Source organism: Bombus pascuorum, unplaced genomic scaffold, assembly GCF_905332965.1.
Source record: "Bombus pascuorum unplaced genomic scaffold, iyBomPasc1.1, whole genome shotgun sequence".
In the NCBI taxonomy this organism is placed as follows: domain Eukaryota; kingdom Metazoa; phylum Arthropoda; class Insecta; order Hymenoptera; family Apidae; genus Bombus; species Bombus pascuorum.
Genome location: NW_026869742.1, coordinates 630,075 through 655,423, shown reverse-complemented (window position 1 = coordinate 655,423; position 25,349 = coordinate 630,075).

Below are 25,349 nucleotides of genomic sequence, written 5' to 3'. Positions count from 1 at the left end.
CGGCGTATTGCTTTTCGATTTTAATTTAAAAAAAAACGCCGCAAAGTCCAGCGGCGTATTGCTTTTCGATTTTAATTTAAAAAAAAACGCCGCCAAGTCCAGCGGCGTATTGCTTTTCGATTTTAATTTAACAAAAAACGCCGCCAAGTCCAGCGGCGTATTGCTTTTCGTTTTTAATTTAAAAAAAAACGCCGCCAAGTCCAGCGGCGTATTGCTTTTCGATTTTAATTTAAAAAAAAACGCCGCCAAGTCCAGCGGCGTATTGCTTTTCGATTTTAATTTTAAAAAAAACGCCGCAAAGTCCAGCGGCGTATTGCTTTTCGATTTCAATTTAAAAAAAAAAACGCCGCCAAGTCCAGCGGCGTATTGCTTTTCGATTTTAATTTAAAAAAAAACGAAGCCAAGTCCAGCGGCGTATTGCTTTTCGATTTCAATTTAAAAAAAAAACGCCGCCAAGTCCAGCGGCGTATTGCTTTTCGATTTTAATTTAAAAAAAAACGAAGCCAAGTCCAGCGGCGTATTGCTTTTCGATTTTAATTTAAAAAAAAACGCCGCCAAGTCCAGCGGCTTATTGCTTTTTCTGGCATACATGTTCCAGTCCAGCGGCGTATTGCTTTTCTATTTTAATAAAAAAAAAACGCCGCTAAGTCCAGCGGCGTATTGCTTTTGTATTTTAATTTAAAAAAAAACGCCGCCAAGTCCAGCGGCGTATTGCTTTTCGATTTTAATTTAAAAAAAAACGCCGCCAAGTCCAGCGGCGTATTGCTTTTCGATTTTAATTTAAAAAAAAACGCCGCCAAGTCCAGCGGCGTATTGCTTTTTCAGGCATACATGTTCAAGTCCAGCGGCGTATTGCTTTTCTATTTTAATAAAAAAAAAACGCCGCCAAGTCCAGCGGAGTATTGCTTTTCGATATTAATTTAAAAAAAAACGCCGCCAAGTCCAGCGGCGTATTGCTTTTCGATTTTAATTTAAAAAAAAACGCCGCCAAGTCCAGCGGCGTATTGCTTTTCGATTTTAATTTAAAAAAAAACGCCGCCAAGTCCAGCGGCGTATTGCTTTTCTATTTTAATAAAAAAAAAACGCCGCTAAGTCCAGCGGCGTATTGCTTTTCGATTTTAATTTAAAAAAAAACGCCGCCAAGTCCAGCGGCGTATTGCTTTCCTTTTTTAATTTAAAAAAAAACGCCGCCAAGTCCAGCGGCGTATTGCTTTTCGATTTTAATTTAAAAAAAAACGCCGCCAAGTCCAGCGGCGTATTGCTTTTCGATTTTAATTTAAAAAAAAACGCCGCAAAGTCCAGCGGCGTATTGCTTTTCGATTTTAATTTAAAAAAAAACGCCGCTAAGTCCAGCGGCGTATTGCTTTTCGATTTTAATTTAACAAAAAACGCCGCCAAGTCCAGCGGCGTATTGCTTTTCGTTTTTAATTTAAAAAAAAACGCCGCCAAGTCCAGCGGCGTATTGCTTTTCGATTTTAATTTAAAAAAAAACGCCGCCAAGTCCAGCGGCGTATTGCTTTTCGATTTTAATTTTAAAAAAAACGCCGCAAAGTCCAGCGGCGTATTGCTTTTCGATTTCAATTTAAAAAAAAAACGCCGCCAAGTCCAGCGGCGTATTGCTTTTCGATTTTAATTTAAAAAAAAACGAAGCCAAGTCCAGCGGCGTATTGCTTTTCGATTTCAATTTAAAAAAAAAAACGCCGCCAAGTCCAGCGGCGTATTGCTTTTCGATTTTAATTTAAAAAAAAACGAAGCCAAGTCCAGCGGCGTATTGCTTTTCGATTTTAATTTAAAAAAAAACGCCGCCAAGTCCAGCGGCGTATTGCTTTTCGATTTTAATTTAAAAAAAAACGCCGCCAAGTCCAGCGGAGTATTGCTTTTCGATTTTAATTTAAAAAAAAAAACGCCGCCAAGTCCAGCGGCGTATTGCTTTTCGATTTTAATTTAAAAAAAAACGCCGCCAAGTCCAGCGGCGTATTGCTTTTCGATTTTAATTTAAAAAAAAACGCCGCCAAGTCCAGCGGCGTATTGCTTTTCGATTTTAATTTAAAAAAAAACGCCGCCAAGTCCAGCGGCGTATTGCTTTTCGATTTTAATTTAAAAAAAAACGCCGCCAAGTCCAGCGGCGTATTGCTTTTTCAGGCATACATGTTCAAGTCCAGCGGCGTATTGCTTTTCTATTTTAATAAAAAAAAAACGCCGCTAAGTCCAGCGGCGTATTGCTTTTCGATTTTAATTTAAAAAAAAACGCCGCCAAGTCCAGCGGAGTATTGCTTTTCGATTTTAATTTAAAAAAAAACGCCGCCAAGTCCAGCGGCGTATTGCTTTTCGATTTTAATTTAAAAAAAAACGCCGCCAAGTTCAGCGGCGTATTGCTTTTCGATTTTAATTTAAAAAAAAACGCCGCCAAGTCCAGCGGCGTATTGCTTTTTCAGGCATACATGTTCAAGTCCAGCGGCGTATTGCTTTTCTATTTTAATAAAAAAAAAACGCCGCTAAGTCCAGCGGCGTATTGCTTTTCGATTTTAATTTAAAAAAAAACGCCGCCAAGTCCAGCGGAGTATTGCTTTTCGATATTAATTTAAAAAAAAAAACGCCGCCAAGTCCAGCGGCGTATTGCTTTTCGATTTTAATTTCAAAAAAAACGCCGCCAAGTCCAGCGGCGTATTGCTTTTCGATTTTAATTTAAAAAAAAACGCCGCCAAGTCCAGCGGCGTATTGCTTTTCTATTTTAATAAAAAAAAAACGCCGCTAAGTCCAGCGGCGTATTGCTTTTCGATTTTAATTTAAAAAAAAACGCCGCCAACTCCCGCGGCCTATTGCTTTCCTTTTTTAATTTAAAAAAAAACGCCGCCAAGTCCAGCGGCGTATTGCTTTTCGATTTTAATTTAAAAAAAAACGCCGCCAAGTCCAGCGGCGTATTGCTTTTCGATTTTAATTTAAAAAAAAACGCCGCAAAGTCCAGCGGCGTATTGCTTTTCGATTTTAATTTAAAAAAAAACGCCGCTAAGTCCAGCGGCGTATTGCTTTTCGATTTTAATTTAACAAAAAACGCCGCCAAGTCCAGCGGCGTATTGCTTTTCGATTTTAATTTAAAAAAAAACGCCGCCAAGTCCAGCGGCGTATTGCTTTTCGATTTTAATTTAAAAAAAAACGCCGCCAAGTCCAGCGGCGTATTGCTTTTCGATTTTAATTTTAAAAAAAACGCCGCAAAGTCCAGCGGCGTATTGCTTTTCGATTTCAATTTAAAAAAAAAACGCCGCCAAGTCCAGCGGCGTATTGCTTTTCGATTTTAATTTAAAAAAAAACGAAGCCAAGTCCAGCGGCGTATTGCTTTTCGATTTCAATTTAAAAAAAAAAACGCCGCCAAGTCCAGCGGCGTATTGCTTTTCGATTTTAATTTAAAAAAAAACGAAGCCAAGTCCAGCGGCGTATTGCTTTTCGATTTTAATTTAAAAAAAAACGCCGCCAAGTCCAGCGGCTTATTGCTTTTTCTGGCATACATGTTCCAGTCCAGCGGCGTATTGCTTTTCTATTTTAATAAAAAAAAAACGCCGCTAAGTCCAGCGGCGTATTGCTTTTGTATTTTAATTTAAAAAAAAACGCCGCCAAGTCCAGCGGCGTATTGCTTTTCGATTTTAATTTAAAAAAAAACGCCGCCAAGTCCAGCGGCGTATTGCTTTTCGATTTTAATTTAAAAAAAAACGCCGCCAAGTCCAGCGGCGTATTGCTTTTTCAGGCATACATGTTCAAGTCCAGCGGCGTATTGCTTTTCTATTTTAATAAAAAAAAAACGCCGCTAAGTCCAGCGGCGTATTGTTTTTCGATTTTAATTTAAAAAAAAACGCCGCCAAGTCCAGCAGCGTATTGCTTTTCGATTTTAATTTAAAAAAAAAACGCCGCCAAGTCCAGCGGCGTATTGCTTTTCGATTTTAATTTAAAAAAAAACGCCGCCAAGTCCAGCGGCGTATTGCTTTTCGATTTTAATTTAAAAAAAAACGAAGCCAAGTCCAGCGGCGTATTGCTTTTCGATTTTAATTTAAAAAAAAACGCCGCCAAGTCCAGCGGCGTATTGCTTTTCGATTTTAATTTAAAAAAAAACGCCGCCAAGTCCAGCGGCGTATTGCTTTTCGATTTTAATGTAAAAAAAAAACGCCGCCAAGTCCAGCGGCGTATTGCTTTTTCAGGCAAACATGTTCAAGTCCAGCGGTGTATTGCTTTTCTATTTTAATAAAAAAAAAACGCCGCTAAGTCCAGCGGCGTATTGCTTTTCGATTTTAATTTAAAAAAAAAAGCCGCCAAGTCCAGCGGAGTATTGCTTTTCGATTTTAATTTAAAAAAAAAAAACGCCGCCAAGTCCAGCGGCGTATTGCTTTTCGATTTTAATTTAAAAAAAAACGCCGCCAAGTCCAGCGGCGTATTGCTTTTCGATTTTAATTTAAAAAAAAACGCCGCCAAGTCCAGCGGCGTATTGCTTTTCGATTTTAATTTAAAAAAAAACGCCGCCAAGTCCAGCGGCGTATTGCTTTTTCAGGCATACATGTTCAAGTCCAGCGGCGTATTGCTTTTCTATTTTAATAAAAAAAAAACGCCGCTAAGTCCAGCGGCGTATTGTTTTTCGATTTTAATTTAAAAAAAAACGCCGCCAAGTCCAGCAGCGTATTGCTTTTCGATTTTAATTTAAAAAAAAAACGCCGCCAAGTCCAGCGGCGTATTGCTTTTCGATTTTAATTTAAAAAAAAACGAAGCCAAGTCCAGCGGCGTATTGCTTTTCGATTTTAATTTAAAAAAAAACGCCGCCAAGTCCAGCGGCGTATTGCTTTTCGATTTTAATTTAAAAAAAAACGCCGCCAAGTCCAGCGGCGTATTGCTTTTCGATTTTAATGTAAAAAAAAACGCCGCCAAGTCCAGCGGCGTATTGCTTTTTCAGGCAAACATGTTCAAGTCCAGCGGTGTATTGCTTTTCTATTTTAATAAAAAAAAAACGCCGCTAAGTCCAGCGGCGTATTGCTTTTCGATTTTAATTTAAAAAAAAAAGCCGCCAAGTCCAGCGGAGTATTGCTTTTCGATTTTAATTTAAAAAAAAAAAACGCCGCCAAGTCCAGCGGCGTATTGCTTTTCGATTTTAATTTAAAAAAAAACGCCGCCAAGTCCAGCGGCGTATTGCTTTTCGATTTTAATTTAAAAAAAAACGCCGCCAAGTCCAGCGGCGTATTGCTTTTCGATTTTAATTTAAAAAAAAACGCCGCCAAGTCCAGCGGCGTATTGCTTTTTCAGGCATACATGTTCAAGTCCAGCGGCGTATTGCTTTTCTATTTTAATAAAAAAAAAACGCCGCTAAGTCCAGCGGCGTATTGTTTTTCGATTTTAATTTAAAAAAAAACGCCGCCAAGTCCAACAGCGTATTGCTTTTCGATTTTAATTTAAAAAAAAAACGCCGCCAAGTCCAGCGGCGTATTGCTTTTCGATTTTAATTTAAAAAAAAACGAAGCCAAGTCCAGCGGCGTATTGCTTTTCGATTTTAATTTAAAAAAAACCGCCGCCAAGTCCAGCGGCGTATTGCTTTTCGATTTTAATTTAAAAAAAACGCCGCCAAGTCCAGCGGCGTATTGCTTTTCGATTTTAATTTAAAAAAAAAACGCCGCCAAGTCCAGCGGCGTATTGCTTTTCGATTTTAATTTAAAAAAAAACGCCGCCAAGTCCAGCGGCGTATTGCTTTTCGATTTTAATTTTAAAAAAAACGCCGCAAAGTCCAGCGGCGTATTGCTTTTCGATTTCAATTTAAAAAAAAAACGCCGCCAAGTCCAGCGGCGTATTGCTTTTCGATTTTAATTTAAAAAAAAACGAAGCCAAGTCCAGCGGCGTATTGCTTTTCGATTTTAATTTAAAAAAAAAACGCCGCCAAGTCCAGCGGCTTATTGCTTTTTCTGGCATACATGTTCCAGTCCAGCGGCGTATTGCTTTTCTATTTTAATAAAAAAAAAACGCCGCTAAGTCCAGCGGCGTATTGCTTTTGTATTTTAATTTAAAAAAAAACGCCGCCAAGTCCAGCGGCGTATTGCTTTTCGATTTTAATTTAAAAAAAAACGCCGCCAAGTCCAGCGGCGTATTGCTTTTCGATTTTAATTTAAAAAAAAACGCCGCTAAGTCCAGCGGCGTATTGCTTTTCGATTTTAATTTAAAAAAAAAACGCCGCCAAGTCCAGCGGCGTATTGCTTTTCTATTTTAATAAAAAAAAAACGCCGCTAAGTCCAGCGGCGTATTGCTTTTCGATTTTAATTTAAAAAAAAACGCCGCCAAGTCCAGCGGCGTATTGCTTTTCGTTTTTAATTTAAAAAAAAACGCCGCCAAGTCCAGCGGCGTATTGCTTTTCGATTTTAATTTAAAAAAAAAACGCCGCCAAGTCCAGCGGCGTATTGCTTTTTCAGGCATACATGTTCAAGTCCAGCGGCGTATTGCTTTTCTATTTTAATAAAAAAAAAACGCCGCCAAGTCCAGCGGCGTATTGCTTTTCGATTTTAATTTAAAAAAAAACGCCGCCAAGTCCAGCGGAGTATTGCTTTTCGATTTTAATTTAAAAAAAAAAACGCCGCCAAGTCCAGCGGCGTATTGCTTTTCGATTTTAATTTAAAAAAAAACGCCGCCAAGTCCAGCGGCGTATTGCTTTTCGATTTTAATTTAAAAAAAAACGCCGCCAAGTCCAGCGGCGTATTGCTTTTCGATTTTAATTTAAAAAAAAACGCCGCCAAGTCCAGCGGCGTATTGCTTTTCGATTTTAATTTAAAAAAAAACGCCGCCAAGTCCAGCGGCGTATTGCTTTTTCAGGCATACATGTTCAAGTCCAGCGGCGTATTGCTTTTCTATTTTAATAAAAAAAAAAACGCCGCTAAGTCCAGCGGCGTATTGCTTTTCGATTTTAATTTAAAAAAAAAAACGCCGCCAAGTCCAGCGGCGTATTGCTTTTCGATTTTAATTTAAAAAAAAAAACGCCACCAAGTCCAGCGGCGTATTGTTTTTTCAGGCATACATGTTCAAGTCCAGCGGCGTATTGCTTTTCTATTTTAATAAAAAAAAAACGCCGCTAAGTCCAGCGGCGTATTGCTTTTCGATTTTAATTTAAAAAAAAACGCCGCCAAGTCCAGCGGCGTATTGCTTTTGGATTTTAATTTAAAAAAAAACGCCGCCAAGTCCAGCGGCGTATTGCTTTTTCAGGCATACATGTTCCAGTCCAGCGGCGTATTGCTTTTCTATTTTAATAAAAAAAAAACGCCGCTAAGTCCAGCGACGTATTGCTTTTCGATTTTAATTTAAAAAAAAAAACGCCGCCAGGTCCAGCGGCGTATTGCTTTTCGATTTTAATTTAAAAAAAAACGAAGCCAAGTCAAGCGGCGTATTGCTTTTCGATTTTAATTTAAAAAAAAACGCAGCCAAGTCCAGCGGCTTATTGCTTTTTCAGGCATACATGTTCAAGTCCAGCGGCGTATTGCTTTTCTATTTTAATTTAAAAAACAACGCCGCCAAGTCCAGCGACGTATTGCTCTTCGATTTTAATTTAAAAAAAAACGCCGCCAAGTCCAGCGGCGTATTGCTTTTCGATTTTAATTTAAAAAAAAACGCCGCCAAGTCCAGCGGCGTATTGCTTTTCGATTTTAATTTTAAAAAAAACGCCGCAAAGTCCAGCGGCGTATTGCTTTTCGATTTCAATTTAAAAAAAAAACGCCGCCAAGTCCAGCGGCGTATTGCTTTTCGATTTTAATTTAAAAAAAAACGAAGCCAAGTCCAGCGGCGTATTGCTTTTCGATTTTAATTTAAAAAAAAACGCCGCCAAGTCCAGCGGCTTATTGCTTTTTCTGGCATACATGTTCCAGTCCAGCGGCGTATTGCTTTTCTATTTTAATAAAAAAAAAACGCCGCTAAGTCCAGCGGCGTATTGCTTTTGTATTTTAATTTAAAAAAAAACGCCGCCAAGTCCAGCGGCGTATTGCTTTTCGATTTTAATTTAAAAAAAAACGCCGCCAAGTCCAGCGGCGTATTGCTTTTCGATTTTAATTTAAAAAAAAACGCCGCTAAGTCCAGCGGCGTATTGCTTTTCGATTTTAATTTAAAAAAAAAACGCCGCCAAGTCCAGCGGCGTATTGCTTTTCTATTTTAATAAAAAAAAAAACGCCGCTAAGTCCAGCGGCGTATTGCTTTTCGATTTTAATTTAAAAAAAAAACGCCGCCAAGTACAGCGGCGTATTGCTTTTCGTTTTTAATTTAAAAAAAAAACGCCGCCAAGTCCAGCGGCGTATTGCTTTTCGATTTTAATTTAAAAAAAAACGCCGCCAAGTCCAGCGGCGTATTGCTTTTTCAGGCATACATGTTCAAGTCCAGCGGCGTATTGCTTTTCTATTTTAATAAAAAAAAAACGCCGCTAAGTCCAGCGGCGTATTGCTTTTCGATTTTAATTTAAAAAAAAACGCCGCCAAGTCCAGCGGCGTATTGCTTTTCGTTTTTAATTTAAAAAAAAACGCCGCCAAGTCCAGCGGCGTATTGCTTTTCGATTTTAATTTAAAAAAAAAAACGCCGCCAAGTCCAGCGGCGTATTGCTTTTCTATTTTAATAAAAAAAAAACGCCGCTAAGTCCAGCGGCGTATTGCTTTTGTATTTTAATTTAAAAAAAAACGCCGCCAAGTCCAGCGGCGTATTGCTTTTCGATTTTAATTTAAAAAAAAACGCCGCCAAGTCCAGCGGCGTATTGCTTTTCGATTTTAATTTAAAAAAAAACGCCGCCAAGTCCAGCGGCGTATTGCTTTTTCAGGCATACATGTTCAAGTCCAGCGGCGTATTGCTTTTCTATTTTAATAAAAAAAAAAACGCCGCCAAGTCCAGCGGCGTATTGCTTTTCGATTTTAATTTAAAAAAAAACGCCGCCAAGTCCAGCGGAGTATTGCTTTTCGATTTTAATTTAAAAAAAAAAACGCCGCCAAGTCCAGCGGCGTATTGCTTTTCGATTTTAATTTAAAAAAAACGCCGCCAAGTCCAGCGGCGTATTGCTTTTCGATTTTAATTTAAAAAAAAACGCCGCCAAGTCCAGCGGCGTATTGCTTTTCGATTTAATTTAAAAAAAAACGCCGCCAAGTCCAGCGGCGTATTGCTTTTCGATTTTAATTTAAAAAAAAACGCCGCCAAGTCCAGCGGCGTATTGCTTTTTCAGGCATACATGTTCAAGTCCAGCGGCGTATTGCTTTTCTATTTTAATAAAAAAAAAACGCCGCTAAGTCCAGCGGCGTATTGCTTTTCGATTTTAATTTAAAAAAAAAACGCCGCCAAGTCCAGCGGCGTATTGCTTTTCGATTTTAATTTAAAAAAAAAAACGCCACCAAGTCCAGCGGCGTATTGTTTTTTCAGGCATACATGTTCAAGTCCAGCGGCGTATTGCTTTTCTATTTTAATAAAAAAAAAACGCCGCTAAGTCCAGCGGCGTATTGCTTTTCGATTTTAATTTAAAAAAAAACGCCGCCAAGTCCAGCGGCGTATTGCTTTTGGATTTTAATTTAAAAAAAAACGCCGCCAAGTCCAGCGGCGTATTGCTTTTTCAGGCATACATGTTCCAGTCCAGCGGCGTATTGCTTTTCTATTTTAATAAAAAAAAAACGCCGCTAAGTCCAGCGACGTATTGCTTTTCGATTTTAATTTAAAAAAAAAAACGCCGCCAGGTCCAGCGGCGTATTGCTTTTCGATTTTAATTTAAAAAAAAACGAAGCCAAGTCAAGCGGCGTATTGCTTTTCGATTTTAATTTAAAAAAAAACGCAGCCAAGTCCAGCGGCTTATTGCTTTTTCAGGCATACATGTTCAAGTCCAGCGGCGTATTGCTTTTCTATTTTAATTTAAAAAACAACGCCGCCAAGTCCAGCGACGTATTGCTCTTCGATTTTAATTTAAAAAAAAAACGCCGCCAAGTCCAGCGGCGTATTGCTTTTCGATTTTAATTTAAAAAAAAACGCCGCCAAGTCCAGCGGCGTATTGCTTTTCGATTTTAATTTTAAAAAAAACGCCGCAAAGTCCAGCGGCGTATTGCTTTTCGATTTCAATTTAAAAAAAAAAACGCCGCCAAGTCCAGCGGCGTATTGCTTTTCGATTTTAATTTAAAAAAAAACGCCGCCAAGTCCAGCGGCGTATTGCTTTTCGATTTTAATTTAAAAAAAAACGCCGCCAAGTCCAGCGGCTTATTGCTTTTTCTGGCATACATGTTCCAGTCCAGCGGCGTATTGCTTTTCTATTTTAATAAAAAAAAAACGCCGCTAAGTCCAGCGGCGTATTGCTTTTGTATTTTAATTTAAAAAAAAACGCCGCCAAGTCCAGCGGCGTATTGCTTTTCGATTTTAATTTAAAAAAAAACGCCGCCAAGTCCAGCGGCGTATTGCTTTTCGATTTTAATTTAAAAAAAAACGCCGCTAAGTCCAGCGGCGTATTGCTTTTCGATTTTAATTTAAAAAAAAACGCCGCCAAGTCCAGCGGCGTATTGCTTTTCTATTTTAATAAAAAAAAAACGCCGCTAAGTCCAGCGGCGTATTGCTTTTCGATTTTAATTTAAAAAAAAACGCCGCCAAGTACAGCGGCGTATTGCTTTTCGTTTTTAATTTAAAAAAAAACGCCGCCAAGTCCAGCGGCGTATTGCTTTTCGATTTTAATTTAAAAAAAAAACGCCGCCAAGTCCAGCGGCGTATTGCTTTTTCAGGCATACATGTTCAAGTCCAGCGGCGTATTGCTTTTCTATTTTAATAAAAAAAAAACGCCGCTAAGTCCAGCGGCGTATTGCTTTTCGATTTTAATTTAAAAAAAAACGCCGCCAAGTCCAGCGGCGTATTGCTTTTCGTTTTTAATTTAAAAAAAAACGCCGCCAAGTCCAGCGGCGTATTGCTTTTCGATTTTAATTTAAAAAAAAACGCCGCCAAGTCCAGCGGCGTATTGCTTTTCTATTTTAATAAAAAAAAAACGCCGCTAAGTCCAGCGGCGTATTGCTTTTGTATTTTAATTTAAAAAAAAAACGCCGCCAAGTCCAGCGGCGTATTGCTTTTCGATTTTAATTTAAAAAAAAACGCCGCCAAGTCCAGCGGCGTATTGCTTTTCGATTTTAATTTAAAAAAAAACGCCGCCAAGTCCAGCGGCGTATTGCTTTTTCAGGCAAACATGTTCAAGTCCAGCGGTGTATTGCTTTTCTATTTTAATAAAAAAAAAAACGCCGCTAAGTCCAGCGGCGTATTGCTTTTCGATTTTAATTTAAAAAAAAACGCCGCCAAGTCCAGCGGCGTATTGCTTTTTCAGGCAAACATGTTCAAGTCCAGCGGTGTATTGCTTTTCTATTTTAATAAAAAAAAAAACGCCGCTAAGTCCAGCGGCGTATTGCTTTTCGATTTTAATTTAAAAAAAAAAGCCGCCAAGTCCAGCGGAGTATTGCTTTTCGATTTTAATTTAAAAAAAAAAACGCCGCCAAGTCCAGCGGCGTATTGCTTTTAGATTTTAATTTAAAAAAAAACGCCGCCAAGTCCAGCGGCGTATTGCTTTTCGATTTTAATTTAAAAAAAAACGCCGCCAAGTCCAGCGGCGTATTGCTTTTCGATTTTAATTTAAAAAAAAACGCCTTCAAGTCCAGCGGCGTATTGCTTTTTCAGGCATACATGTTCAAGTCCAGCGGCGTATTGCTTTTCTATTTTAATAAAAAAAAAAACGCCGCTAAGTCCAGCGGCGTATTGCTTTTCGATTTTAATTTAAAAAAAAACGCCGCCAAGTCCAGCGGAGTATTGCTTTTCGATTTTAATTTAAAAAAAAAAACGCCGCCAAGTCCAGCGGCGTATTGCTTTTCGATTTTAATTTAAAAAAAAACGCCGCCAAGTCCAGCGGCGTATTGCTTTTCGATTTTAATTTAAAAAAAAAACGCCGCCAAGTCCAGCGGCGTATTGCTTTTCGATTTTAATTTAAAAAAAAACGCCGCCAAGTCCAGCGGAGTATTGCTTTTCGATTTTAATTTAAAAAAAAAAACGCCGCCAAGTCCAGCGGCGTATTGCTTTTCGATTTTAATTTAAAAAAAAACGCCGCCAAGTCCAGCGGCGTATTGCTTTTCGATTTTAATTTAAAAAAAAACGCCGCCAAGTCCTGCGGCGTATTGCTTTTCGATTTTAATTTAAAAAAAAACGCCGCCAAGTCCAGCGGCGTATTGCTTTTTCAGGCATACATGTTCAAGTCCAGCGGCGTATTGCTTTTCTATTTTAATAAAAAAAAAACGCCGCTAAGTCCAGCGGCGTATTGCTTTTCTATTTTAATTTAAAAAAAAACGCCGCCAAGTCCAGCGGAGTATTTCTTTTCGATTTTAATTTAAAAAAAAAAACGCCGCCAAGTCCAGCGGCGTATTGCTTTTCGATTTTAATTTAAAAAAAAACGCCGCCAAGTCCAGCGGCGTATTGCTTTTCGATTTTAATTTAAAAAAAAACGCCGCCAAGTCCAGCGGCGTATTGCTTTTCTATTTTAATAAAAAAAAAACGCCGCTAAGTCCAGCGGCGTATTGCTTTTCGATTTTAATTTAAAAAAAAAACGCCGCCAAGTCCAGCGGCCTATTGCTTTTCGTTTTTAATTTAAAAAAAAACGCCGCCAAGTCCAGCGGCGTATTGCTTTTTCAGGCATACATGTTCAAGTCCAGCGGCGTATTGCTTTTCTATTTTAATAAAAAAAAAACGCCGCTAAGTCCAGCGGCGTATTGCTTTTCGATTTTAATTTAAAAAAAAACGCCGCCAAGTCCAGCGGCGTATTGCTTTTTCAGGCATACATGTTCAAGTCCAGCGGCGTATTGCTTTTCTATTTTAATAAAAAAAAAACGCCGCTAAGTCCAGCGGCGTATTGCTTTTCGATTTTAATTTAAAAAAAAACGCCGCCAAGTCCAGCGGAGTATTGCTTTTCGATTTTAATTTAAAAAAAAAAACGCCGCCAAGTCCAGCGGCGTATTGCTTTTCGATTTTAATTTAAAAAAAAACGCCGCCAAGTCCAGCGGCGTATTGCTTTTCGATTTTAATTTAAAAAAAAACGCCGCCAAGTCCAGCGGCGTATTGCTTTTCGATTTTAATTTAAAAAAAAAACGCCGCCAAGTCCAGCGGAGTATTGCTTTTCGATTTTAATTTAAAAAAAAAAACGCCGCCAAGACCAGCGGCGTATTGCTTTTCGATTTTAATTTAAAAAAAAAACGCCGCCAAGTCCAGCGGCGTATTGCTTTTCGATTTTAATTTAAAAAAAAACGCCGCCAAGTCCTGCGGCGTATTGCTTTTCGATTTCAATTTAAAAAAAAACGCCGCCAAGTCCAGCGGCGTATAGCTTTTTCAGGCATACATGTTCAAGTCCAGCGGCGTATTGCTTTTCTATTTTAATAAAAAAAAAACGCCGCTAAGTCCAGCGGCGTATTGCTTTTCGATTTTAATTTAAAAAAAAACGCCGCCAAGTCCAGCGGAGTATTGCTTTTCGATTTTAATTTAAAAAAAAAAACGCCGCCAAGTCCAGCGGCGTATTGCTTTTCGATTTTAATTTAAAAAAAAAAAACGCCGCCAAGTCCAGCGGCGTATTGCTTTTCGATTTTAATTTAAAAAAAAACGTCGCCAAGTACAGCGGCGTATTGCTTTTCGATTTTAATTTAAAAAAAAACGCCGCCAAGTCCAGCGGCGTATTGCTTTTCGATTTTAATTTAAAAAAAAACGCCGCCAAGTCCAGCGGCGTATTGCTTTTCGATTTTAATTTAAAAAAAAAAACGCCGCCAAGTCCAGCGGCGTATTGCTTTTCGATTTTAATTTAAAAAAAAACGCCGCTAAGTCCAGCGGCGTATTGCTTTTCGATTTTAATTTAAAAAAAAACGCCGCCAAGTCCAGCGGCGTATTGCTTTTTCAGGCATACATGTTCCAGTCCAGCGGCCTATTGCTTTTCGAATTTAATTTAAAAAAAAAACGCCGCCAAGTCCAGCGGCGTATTGCTTTTTCAGGCATACATGTTCAAGTCCAGCGGCGTATTGCTTTTCTATTTTAATAAAAAAAAAACGCCGCTAAGTCCAGCGGCGTATTGCTTTTCGATTTTAATTTAAAAAAAAACGCCGCCAAGTCCAGCGGCGTATTGCTTTTTCAGGCATACATGTTCAAGTCCAGCGGCGTATTGCTTTTCTATTTTAATAAAAAAAAAACGCCGCTAAGTCCAGCGGCGTATTGCTTTTCGATTTTAATTTAAAAAAAAACGCCGCCAAGTCCAGCGGAGTATTGCTTTTCGATTTTAATTTAAAAAAAAAAAACGCCGCCAAGTCCAGCGGCGTATTGCTTTTCGATTTTAATTTAAAAAAAAACGCCGCCAAGTCCAGCGGCGTATTGCTTTTCGATTTTAATTTAAAAAAAAACGCCGCCAAGTCCAGCGGCGTATTGCTTTTCTATTTTAATAAAAAAAAAACGCCGCTAAGTCCAGCGGCGTATTGCTTTTCGATTTTAATTTAAAAAAAAACGCCGCCAAGTCCAGCGGCGTATTGCTTTTTCAGGCATACATGTTCCAGTCCAGCGGCCTATTGCTTTTCGTTTTTAATTTAAAAAAAAACGCCGCCAAGTCCAGCGGCGTATTGCTTTTTCAGGCATACATGTTCAAGTCCAGCGGCGTATTGCTTTTCTATTTTAATAAAAAAAAAAACGCCGCTAAGTCCAGCGGCGTATTGCTTTTCGATTTTAATTTAAAAAAAAACTTCGCCAAGTCCAGCGGCGTATTGCTTTTTCAGGCATACATGTTCAAGTCCAGCGGCGTATTGCTTTTCTATTTTAATAAAAAAAAAACGCCGCTAAGTCCAGCGGCGTATTGCTTTTCGATTTTAATTTAAAAAAAAACGCCGCCAAGTCCAGCGGAGTATTGCTTTTCGATTTTAATTTAAAAAAAAAAAACGCCGCCAAGTCCAGCGGCGTATTGCTTTTCGATTTTAATTTAAAAAAAAACGCCGCCAAGTCCAGCGGCGTATTGCTTTTCGATTTTAATTTAAAAAAAAACGCCGCCAAGTCCAGCGGCGTATTGCTTTTCGATTTTAATTTAAAAAAAAAACGCCGCCAAGTCCAGCGGAGTATTGCTTTTCGATTTTAATTTAAAAAAAAAAACGCCGCCAAGACCAGCGGCGTATTGCTTTTCGATTTTAATTTAAAAAAAAACGCCGCCAAGTCCAGCGGCGTATTGCTTTTCGATTTTAACTTAAAAAAAAACGCCGCCAAGTCCTGCGGCGTATTGCTTTTCGATTTTAATTTAAAAAAAAAACGCCGCCAAGTCCAGCGGCGTATTGCTTTTTCAGGCATACATGTTCAAGTCCAGCGGCGTATTGCTTTTCTATTTTAATAAAAAAAAAACGCCGCTAAGTCCAGCGGCGTATTGCTTTTCGATTTTAATTTAAAAAAAAACGCCGCCAAGTCCAGCGGCGTATTGCTTTTCGATTTTAATTTAAAAAAAAAAACGCCGCCAAGTCCAGCGGCGTATTGCTTTTCGATTTTAATTTAAAAAAAAAAAACGCCGCCAAGTCCAGCGGCGTATTGCTTTTCGATTTTAATTTAAAAAAAAAACGCCGCCAAGTACAGCGGCGTATTGCTTTTCGATTTTAATTTAAAAAAAAACGCCGCCAAGTCCAGCGGCGTATTGCTTTTCGATTTTAATTTAAAAAAAAAACGCCGCCAAGTCCAGCGGCGTATTGCTTTTCGATTTTAATTTAAAAAAAAAACGCCGCCAAGTCCAGCGGCGTATTGCTTTTCGTTTTTAATTTAAAAAAAAACGCCGCCAAGTCCAGCGGCGTATTGCTTTTCGATTTTAATTTAAAAAAAAAACGCCGCCAAGTCCAGCGGCGTATTGCTTTTTCAGGCATACATGTTCAAGTCCAGCGGCGTATTGCTTTTCTATTTTAATAAAAAAAAAAACGCCGCTAAGTCCAGCGGCGTATTGCTTTTCGATTTTAATTTAAAAAAAAACGCCGCCAAGTCCAGCGGTGTATTGCTTTTCGTTTTTAATTTAAAAAAAAAACGCCGCCAAGTCCAGCGGCGTATTGCTTTTCGATTTTAATTTAAAAAAAAACGCCGCCAAGTCCAGCGGCGTATTGCTTTTCGATTTTAATTTAAAAAAAAAACGCCGCAAAGTCCAGCGGCGTATTGCTTTTCGATTTCAATTTAAAAAAAAAAACGCCGCCAAGTCCAGCGGCGTATTGCTTTTCGATTTTAATTTAAAAAAAAACGAAGCCAAGTCCAGCGGCGTATTGCTTTTCGATTTTAACTTAAAAAAAAACGCCGCCAAGTCCTGCGGCGTATTGCTTTTCGATTTTAATTTAAAAAAAAACGCCGCCAAGTCCAGCGGCGTATTGCTTTTTCAGGCATACATGTTCAAGTCCAGCGGCGTATTGCTTTTCTATTTTAATAAAAAAAAAACGCCGCTAAGTCCAGCGGCGTATTGCTTTTCGATTTTAATTTAAAAAAAAACGCCGCCAAGTCCAGCGGAGTATTGCTTTTCGATTTTAATTTAAAAAAAAAAAACGCCGCCAAGTCCAGCGGCGTATTGCTTTTCGATTTTAATTTAAAAAAAAAAAACGCCGCCAAGTCCAGCGGCGTATTGCTTTTCGATTTTAATTTAAAAAAAAAACGCCGCCAAGTACAGCGGCGTATTGCTTTTCGATTTTAATTTAAAAAAAAACGCCGCCAAGTCCAGCGGCGTATTGCTTTTCGATTTTAATTTAAAAAAAAACGCCGCCAAGTCCAGCGGCGTATTGCTTTTCGATTTTAATTTAAAAAAAAAACGCCGCCAAGTCCAGCGGCGTATTGCTTTTCGTTTTTAATTTAAAAAAAAAACGCCGCCAAGTCCAGCGGCGTATTGCTTTTCGATTTTAATTTAAAAAAAAACGCCGCCAAGTCCAGCGGCGTATTGCTTTTTCAGGCATACATGTTCAAGTCCAGCGGCGTATTGCTTTTCTATTTTAATAAAAAAAAAACGCCGCTAAGTCCAGCGGCGTATTGCTTTTCGATTTTAATTTAAAAAAAAACGCCGCCAAGTCCAGCGGCTTATTGCTTTTTCTGGCATACATGTTCCAGTCCAGCGGCGTATTGCTTTTCTATTTTAATAAAAAAAAAAACGCCGCTAAGTCCAGCGGCGTATTGCTTTTGTATTTTAATTTAAAAAAAAACGCCGCCAAGTCCAGCGGCGTATTGCTTTTCGATTTTAATTTAAAAAAAAAACGCCGCCAAGTCCAGCGGCGTATTGCTTTTCGATTTTAATTTAAAAAAAAACGCCGCCAAGTCCAGCGGCGTATTGCTTTTTCAGGCATACATGTTCAAGTCCAGCGGCGTATTGCTTTTCTATTTTAATAAAAAAAAAACGCCGCTAAGTCCAGCGGCGTATTGTTTTTCGATTTTAATTTAAAAAAAAACGCCGCCAAGTCCAGCAGCGTATTGCTTTTCGATTTTAATTTAAAAAAAAAACGCCGCCAAGTCCAGCGGCGTATTGCTTTTCGATTTTAATTTAAAAAAAAACGCCGCCAAGTCCAGCGGCGTATTGCTTTTCGATTTTAATTTAAAAAAAAACGCCGCCAAGTCCAGCGGCGTATTGCTTTTCGATTTTAATGTAAAAAAAAAACGCCGCCAAGTCCAGCGGCGTATTGCTTTTTCAGGCAAACATGTTCAAGTCCAGCGGTGTATTGCTTTTCTATTTTAATAAAAAAAAAACGCCGCTAAGTCCAGCGGCGTATTGCTTTTCGATTTTAATTTAAAAAAAAAAGCCGCCAAGTCCAGCGGAGTATTGCTTTTCGATTTTAATTTAAAAAAAAAAACGCCGCCAAGTCCAGCGGCGTATTGCTTTTCGATTTTAATTTAAAAAAAAACGCCGCCAAGTCCAGCGGCGTATTGCTTTTCGATTTTAATTTAAAAAAAAAACGCCGTCAAGTCCAGCGGCGTATTGCTTTTCGATTTTAATTTAAAAAAAAACCGCCGCCAAGTCCAGCGGCGTATTGCTTTTCGATTTTAATTTAAAAAAAACGCCGCCAAGTCCAGCGGCGTATTGCTTTTCGATTTTAATTTAAAAAAAAAACGCCGCCAAGTCCAGCGGCGTATTGCTTTTCGATTTTAATTTAAAAAAAAACGCCGCCAAGTCCAGCGGCGTATTGCTTTTCGATTTTAATTTTAAAAAAAAACGCCGCAAAGTCCAGCGGCGTATTGCTTTTCTATTTCAATTTAAAAAAAAAAACGCCGCCAAGTCCAGCGGCGTATTGCTTTTCGATTTTAATTTAAAAAAAAACGAAGCCAAGTCCAGCGGCGTATTGCTTTTCGATTTTAATTTAAAAAAAAACGCCGCCAAGTCCAGCGGCTTATTGCTTTTTCTGGCATACATGTTCCAGTCCAGCGGCGTATTGCTTTTCTATTTTAATAAAAAAAAAACGCCGCTAAGTCCAGCGGCGTATTGCTTTTGTATTTTAATTTAAAAAAAAACGCCGCCAAGTCCAGCGGCGTATTGCTTTTCGATTTTAATTTAAAAAAAAAACGCCGCCAAGTCCAGCGGCGTATTGCTTTTCGATTTTAATTTAAAAAAAAACGCCGCTAAGTCCAGCGGCGTATTGCTTTTCGATTTTAATTTAAAAAAAAACGCCGCCAAGTCCAGCGGCGTATTGCTTTTCTATTTTAATAAAAAAAAAAACGCCGCTAAGTCCAGCGGCGTATTGCTTTTCGATTTTAATTTAAAAAAAAACGCCGCCAAGTCCAGCGGCGTATTGCTTTTCGTTTTTAATTTAAAAAAAAACGCCGCCAAGTCCAGCGGCGTATTGCTTTTCGATTTTAATTTAAAAAAAAAACGCCGCCAAGTCCAGCGGAGTATTGCTTTTCGATTTTAATTTAAAAAAAAAAACGCCGCCAAGTCCAGCGGCGTATTGCTTTTCGATTTTAATTTAAAAAAAAACGCCGCCAAGTCCAGCGGCGTATTGCTTTTCGATTTTAATTTAAAAAAAAAACGCCGCCAAGTCCAGCGGCGTATTGCTTTTCGTTTTTAATTTAAAAAAAAACGCCGCCAAGTCCAGCGGCGTATTGCTTTTCGATTTTAATTTTAAAAAAAAACGCCGCAAAGTCCAGCGGCGTATTGCTTTTCGATTTCAATTTAAAAAAAAAACGCCGCCAAGTCCAGCGGCGTATTGCTTTTCGATTTTAATTTAAAAAAAAACGAAGCCAAGTCCAGCGGCGTATTGCTTTTCGATTTTAATTTAAAAAAAAACGCCGCCAAGTCCAGCGGCTTATTGCTTTTTCTGGCATACATGTTCCAGTCCAGCGGCGTATTGCTTTTCTATTTTAATAAAAAAAAAAACGCCGCTAAGTCCAGCGGCGTATTGCTTTTGTATTTTAATTTAAAAAAAAACGCCGCCAAGTCCAGCGGCGTATTGCTTTTCGATTTTAATTTAAAAAAAAACGCCGCCAAGTCCAGCGGCGTATTGCTTTTCGATTTTAACTTAAAAAAAAACGCCGCTAAGTCCAGCGGCGTATTGCTTTTCGATTTTAATTTAAAAAAAAACGCCGCCAAGTCCAGCGGCGTATTGCTTTTCTATTTTAATAAAAAAAAAAACGCCGCTAAGTCCAGCGGCGTATTGCTTTTCGATTTTAATTTTAAAAAAAACGCCGCCAAGTCCAGCGGCGTATTGCTTTTCGTTTTTAATTTAAAAAAAAACGCCGCCAAGTCCGGCGGCGTATTGCTTTTCGATTTTAATTTAAAAAAAAAACGCCGCCAAGTCCAGCGGCGTATTGCTTTTTCAGGCATACATGTTCAAGTCCAGCGGCGTATTGCTTTTCTATTTTAATAAAAAAAAAACGCCGCTAAGTCCAGCGGCGTATTGCTTTACGATTTTAATTTAAAAAAAAACGCCGCCAAGTCCAGCGGCGTATTGCTTTTCGTTTTTAATTTAAAAAAAAACGCCGCCAAGTCCAGCGGCGTATTGCTTTTCGATTTTAATTTAAAAAAAAACGCCGCCAAGTCCAGCGGCGTATTGCTTTTCGATTTTAATTTAAAAAAAAACGCCGCAAAGTCCAGCGGCGTATTGCTTTTCGATTTCAATTTAAAAAAAAAACGCCGCCAAGTCCAGCGGCGTATTGCTTTTCGATTTTAATTTAAAAAAAAACGAAGCCAAGTCCAGCGGCGTATTGCTTTTCGATTTTAATTTAAAAAAAAACGCCGCCAAGTCCAGCGGCTTATTGCTTTTTCTGGCATACATGTTCCAGTCCAGCGGCGTATTGCTTTTCTATTTTAATAAAAAAAAAAACGCCGCTAAGTCCAGCGGCGTATTGCTTTTGTATTTTAATTTAAAAAAAAACGCCGCCAAGTCCAGCGGCGTATTGCTTTTCGATTTTAATTTAAAAAAAAACGCCGCCAAGTCCAGCAGCGTATTGCTTTTCGATTTTAATTTAAAAAAAAAAACGCCGCCAAGTCCAGCGGCGTATTGCTTTTCGATTTTAATTTAAAAAAAAACGAAGCCAAGTCCAGCGGCGTATTGCTTTTCGATTTTAATTTAAAAAAAAACGCCGCCAAGTCCAGCGGCGTATTGCTTTTCGATTTTAATTTAAAAAAAAACGCCGCCAAGTCCAGCGGCGTATTGCTTTTCGATTTTAATTTAAAAAAAAACGCCGCCAAGTCCAGCGGCGTATTGCTTTTTCAGGCAAACATGTTCAAGTCCAGCGGTGTATTGCTTTTCTATTTTAATAAAAAAAAAAACGCCGCCAAGTCCAGCGGCGTATTGCTTTTCGATTTTAATTTAAAAAAAAACGAAGCCAAGTCCAGCGGCGTATTGCTTTTCGATTTTAATTTAAAAAAAAACGCCGCCAAGTCCAGCGGCGTATTGCTTTTCGATTTTAATTTAAAAAAAAACGCCGCCAAGTCCAGCGGCTTATTGCTTTTCGATTTTAATTTAAAAAAAAAAGCCGCCAAGTCCAGCGGAGTATTGCTTTTCGATTTTAATTTAAAAAAAAAAACGCCGCCAAGTCCAGCGGCGTATTGCTTTTCGATTTTAATTTAAAAAAAAACGCCGCCAAGTCCAGCGGCGTATTGCTTTTCGATTTTAATTTAAAAAAAAACGCCGCCAAGTCCAGCGGCGTATTGCTTTTCGATTTTAATTTAAAAAAAAACGCCTTCAAGTCCAGCGGCGTATTGCTTTTTCAGGCATACATGTTCAAGTCCAGCGGCGTATTGCTTTTCTATTTTAATAAAAAAAAAACGCCGCTAAGTCCAGCGGCGTATTGCTTTTCGATTTTAATTTAAAAAAAAACGCCGCCAAGTCCAGCGGAGTATTGCTTTTCGATTTTAATTTAAAAAAAAACGCCGCCAAGTCCAGCGGCGTATTGCTTTTCGATTTTAATTTAAAAAAAAAAAACGCCGCCAAGTCCAGCGGCGTATTGCTTTTCGATTTTAATTTAAAAAAAAACGCCGCCAAGTCCAGCGGCGTATTGCTTTTCGATTTTAATTTAAAAAAAAACGCCGCCAAGTCCAGCGGCGTATTGCTTTTCGATTTTAATTTAAAAAAAAACGCCGCCAAGTCCAGCGGAGTATTGCTTTTCGATTTTAATTTAAAAAAAAAAACGCCGCCAAGTCCAGCGGCGTATTGCTTTTCGATTTTAATTTAAAAAAAAACGCCGCCAAGTCCAGCGGCGTATTGCTTTTCGATTTTAATTTAAAAAAAAAACGCCGCCAAGTCCTGCGGCGTATTGCTTTTCGATTTTAATTTAAAAAAAAACGCCGCCAAGTCCAGCGGCGTATTGCATTTTCAGGCATACATGTTCAAGTCCAGCGGCGTATTGCTTTTCTATTTTAATAAAAAAAAAACGCCGCTAAGTCCAGCGGCGTATTGCTTTTCGATTTTAATTTAAAAAAAAACGCCGCCAAGTCCAGCGGAGTATTGCTTTTCGATTTTAATTTAAAAAAAAAAACGCCGCCAAGTCCAGCGGCGTATTGCTTTTCGATTTTAATTTAAAAAAAAACGCCGCCAAGTCCAGCGGCGTATTGCTTTTCGATTTTAATTTAAAAAAAAACGCCGCCAAGTCCAGCGGCGTATTGCTTTTCTATTTTAATAAAAAAAAAACGCCGCTAAGTCCAGCGGCGTATTGCTTTTCGATTTTAATTTAAAAAAAAACGCCGCCAAGTCCAGCGGCCTATTGCTTTTCGTTTTTAATTTAAAAAAAAACGCCGCCAAGTCCAGCGGCGTATTGCTTTTTCAGGCATACATGTTCAAGTCCAGCGGCGTATTGCTTTTCTATTTTAATAAAAAAAAAACGCCGCTAAGTCCAGCGGCGTATTGCTTTTCGATTTTAATTTAAAAAAAAACGCCGCCAAGTCCAGCGGCGTATTGCTTTTTCAGGCATACATGTTCAAGTCCAGCGGCGTATTGTTTTTCTATTTTAATAAAAAAAAAAACGCCGCTAAGTCCAGCGGCGTATTGCTTTTCGATTTTAATTTAAAAAAAAACGCCGCCAAGTCCAGCGGAGTATTGCTTTTCGATTTTAATTTAAAAAAAAAAACGCCGCCAAGTCCAGCGGCGTATTGCTTTTCGATTTTAATTTAAAAAAAAACGCCGCCAAGTCCAGCGGCGTATTGCTTTTCGATTTTAATTTAAAAAAAAACGCCGCCAAGTCCAGCGGCGTATTGCTTTTCGATTTTAATTTAAAAAAAAACGCCGCCAAGTCCACCGGAGTATTGCTTTTCGATTTTAATTTAAAAAAAAAACGCCGCCAAGACCAGCGGCGTATTGCTTTTCGATTTTAATTTAAAAAAAAACGCCGCCAAGTCCAGCGGCGTATTGCTTTTCGATTTCAATTTAAAAAAAAAAACGCCGCCAAGTCCTGCGGCGTATTGCTTTTCGATTTTAATTTAAAAAAAAACGCCGCCAAGTCCAGCGGCGTATTGCTTTTTCAGGCATACATGTTCAAGTCCAGCGGCGTATTGCTTTTCTATTTTAATAAAAAAAAAACGCCGCTAAGTCCAGCGGCGTATTGCTTTTCGATTTTAATTTAAAAAAAAACGCCGCCAAGTCCAGCGGAGTATTGCTTTTCGATTTTAATTTAAAAAAAAAAACGCCGCCAAGTCCAGCGGCGTATTGCTTTTCGATTTTAATTTAAAAAAAAAAACGCCGCCAAGTCCAGCGGCGTATTGCTTTTCGATTTTAATTTAAAAAAAAAACGCCGCCAAGTACAGCGGCGTATTGCTTTTCGATTTTAATTTAAAAAAAAACGCCGCCAAGTCCAGCGGCGTATTGCTTTTCGATTTTAATTTAAAAAAAAACGCCGCCAAGTCCAGCGGCGTATTGCTTTTCGATTTTAATTTAAAAAAAAACGCCGCCAAGTCCAGCGGCGTATTGCTTTTCGATTTTAATTTAAAAAAAAAACGCCGCCAAGTCCAGCGGCGTATTGCTTTTCGATTTTAATTTAAAAAAAAACGCCGCTAAGTCCAGCGGCGTATTGCTTTTCGATTTTAATTTAAAAAAAAACGCCGCCAAGTCCAGCGGCGTATTGCTTTTCGATATTAATTTAAAAAAAAACGCCGCCAAGTCCAGCGGCGTATTGCTTTTTCAGGCATACATGTTCCAGTCCAGCGGCGTATTGCTTTTCTATTTTAATAAAAAAAAAACGCCGCTAAGTAAAGCGGCGTATTGCTTTTCGATTTTAATTTAAAAAAAAAACGCCGCCAAGTCCAGCGGCGTATTGCTTTTCGATTTTAATTTAAAAAAAAAACGCCGCCAATTCCAGCGGCGTATTGCTTTTCGATTTTAATTTAAAAAAAAACGCCGCCAAGTCCAGCGGAGTATTGCTTTTCGATTTTAATTTAAAAAAAAAAAACGCCGCCAAGTCCAGCGGCGTATTGCTGTTCGATTTTAATTTAAAAAAAAACGCCGCCAAGTCCAGCGGCGTATTGCTTTTCGATTTTAATTTAAAAAAAAAACGCCGCCAAGTCCAGCGGCGTATTGCTTTTCGATTTTAATTTAAAAAAAAACGCCGCTAAGTCCAGCGGCGTATTGCTTTTCGATTTTAATTTAAAAAAAAAACGCCGCCAAGTCCAGCGGCGTATTGCTTTTTCAGGCATACATGTTCCAGTCCAGCGGCCTATTGCTTTTCGTTTTTAATTTAAAAAAAAACGCCGCCAAGTCCAGCGGCGTATTGCTTTTTCAGGCATACATGTTCAAGTCCAGCGGCGTATTGCTTTTCTATTTTAATAAAAAAAAAACGCCGCTAAGTCCAGCGGCGTATTGCTTTTCGATTTTAATTAAAAAAAAAACGCCGCCAAGTCCAGCGGCGTATTGCTTTTTCAGGCATACATGTTCAAGTCCAGCGGCGTATTGCTTTTCTATTTTAATAAAAAAAAAACGCCGCTAAGTCCAGCGGCGTATTGCTTTTCGATTTTAATTTAAAAAAAAACGCCGCCAAGTCCAGCGGAGTATTGCTTTTCGATTTTAATTTAAAAAAAAAAACGCCGCCAAGTCCAGCGGCGTATTGCTTTTCGATTTTAATTTAAAAAAAAACGCCGCCAAGTCCAGCGGCGTATTGCTTTTCGATTTTAATTTAAAAAAAAACCCCGCCAAGTCCAGCGGCGTATTGCTTTTCGATTTTAATTTAAAAAAAAAACGCCGCCAAGTCCAGCGGAGTATTGCTTTTCGATTTTAATTTAAAAAAAAAAACGCCGCCAAGACCAGCGGCGTATTGCTTTTCGATTTTAATTTAAAAAAAAACGCCGCCAAGTCCAGCGGAGTATTGCTTTTCGATTTTAATTTAAAAAAAAAAACGCCGCCAAGTCCAGCGGCGTATTGCTTTTCGATTTTAATTTAAAAAAAAAAACGCCGCCAAGTCCAGCGGCGTATTGCTTTTCGATTTTAATTTAAAAAAAAACGCCGCCAAGTACAGCGGCGTATTGCTTTTCGATTTTAATTTAAAAAAAAACGCCGCCAAGTCCAGCGGCGTATTGCTTTTCGATTTTAATTTAAAAAAAAACGCCGCCAAGTCCAGCGGCGTATTGCTTTTCGATTTTAATTTAAAAAAAAAACGCCGCCAAGTCCAGCGGCGTATTGCTTTTCGATTTTAATTTAAAAAAAAACGCCGCTAAGTCCAGCGGCGTATTGCTTTTCGATTTTAATTTAAAAAAAAACGCCGCCAAGTCCAGCGGCGTATTGCTTTTCGATATTAATTTAAAAAAAAACGCCGCCAAGTCCAGCGGCGTATTGCTTTTTCAGGCATACATGTTCCAGTCCAGCGGCGTATTGCTTTTCTATTTTAATAAAAAAAAAACGCCGCTAAGTAAAGCGGCGTATTGCTTTTCGATTTTAATTTAAAAAAAAAAACGCCGCCAA